Source organism: Chinchilla lanigera, unplaced genomic scaffold (genome assembly GCF_000276665.1).
Source record: "Chinchilla lanigera isolate Chin_1 unplaced genomic scaffold, ChiLan1.0 scaffold00015, whole genome shotgun sequence".
Lineage (NCBI taxonomy): Eukaryota > Metazoa > Chordata > Mammalia > Rodentia > Chinchillidae > Chinchilla > Chinchilla lanigera.
In genome coordinates, this window is record NW_004955416.1 from 5,286,107 (window position 1) to 5,287,826 (window position 1,720).

Here is a 1,720-nt window from a genome sequence, read left to right on the forward strand (position 1 = left end):
GGAATTTATTCAAACTTGAGTGGCCTTAGAAGTGGTGGTGGAAGAAAAGGCCTACATCGACAATCCGAGTTATAGATTCTTCACAAGCACAAGTGTAAAAGGCCTGGTTTAAGCCAAGCACAGTGGCCCACACCTGTAAACCCAATACTCAAGCCTCAGGCAGGAGTACCAGAGAGTTCCAGATTAAAGATTCCCTTTGTTAGACCTCCCTCACCTTTTCCCATTATAAACGGCTTGCTCTCAGTTGGGTCCATCCTGCTGAGGCAGGAAACCAGTTACATAAAGAAACCTCAGAAATTAAGGGGATTTTGTGTGTGTGTTGAGGGGGGCACTGGTTTCCTTCCTTTGGTTCATTCTTCAGACATTAAGCACTACTATGTATATGCAAAATGTTAACAGACTAGCATGCATGCGCCTCCCGCCAGCAATTCCAAAGCTTAAGCAGATGGCAGAAGAGGAGTGTTGGCTCGCACGGAAGTTCTGTATCTCAGGAACTGCTCTACTCCTCCAGGTGGCTGGAGCAGCAACCTTCGTTCTCAGGTCACACAAACCCAAGACGTGAAAAGTATTGCGCACAGAGTCAGACTGATACCTGGGGAGATGTTCGGGAACTTGGGAGCGCTTGGGATTCGGTCCTCCAGGCCCCAGACCGGCTTTCTAGGTAAAGAAGAGATAACGGAATTTACAAAGCCGGGAGCCCCGAGTCCTCAGTCGCACAGACCCTGGGCTCAACCCGAACCCCCAGGTTCCAGGGCAAGTCTTCCGAGATGAATACACATTTGTCCTCCACCTATTCAGTACTTGTTCCGCACCCGCTTTGAAGCAGTTCGTGGCACAGATGCATCTCCTGCGCTAGTTATGCAACCTCACTCGCAGCGGGAGCTATTTCCTGTGCTTCTGGATGCGCCAGATTCATGCTAACACGCCTACCATGGGCTTCAATGGAAGTCGTTCTCCATTAATAACCACTCCTGCTTTCAGAAACGAATGCCCTGCCCAGCATACCCCTTGCGCAGTAAAAATTCAGGCAGCGAGCTATTAAAACTACTCCCCCCAACCCCCAAACTCCCGACACAAAATCTTTGCTGGTGCGAGAAGCCTTGGGGACTGCAGCAATGCAACCCGAGGGACAGCAGGAGGAGCTCTCTTTGCTATCCCTGCCTGTAACCGCAACTAAAATGTACTCATGCTGGTTCCATTCTTTGCTCTGCAAGGAAAACACACACACACACACACACACACACACACACACACACACACACACACACGGCAGAACAGAGTAGCATCCACATTTCCTCCCTGAGCAGAGTCTTTGTGGCCTGCAGGTTCAAGCAACCCGGATACTCCCAATCAGGCAACGCAGAGAAACGCGCCGCAACAATGCAACCTCGCGAGCAGCGCCCCTCGCAGGTCCCACCCCCGCCCCCTTTGCAGCGTGCCAAGAGTTTGGAGCGCGCGCACGCACGCCGAGCGCGGTGCAGTCGCGTATCCCTCCGCCTCCTCCCTCCTCCCCCGCCCCCGCCGCTCGGCTGCTCCACCGCGATTTGGGAAATGAAGGGAGGAGGGAACTACTTTCCTGAAACTTGCTATACCCCACACGACCTCCACTTGCAGTGATCTGCAGCCTCTCAGTTTCGCTGCCCACGCTCCCCGCAGGGCCCGAGCGCCCCGCTCGGCAGCCCCACCCGCGCCCGCTCCGTCCCGCTCTCCCCGCGGCCAG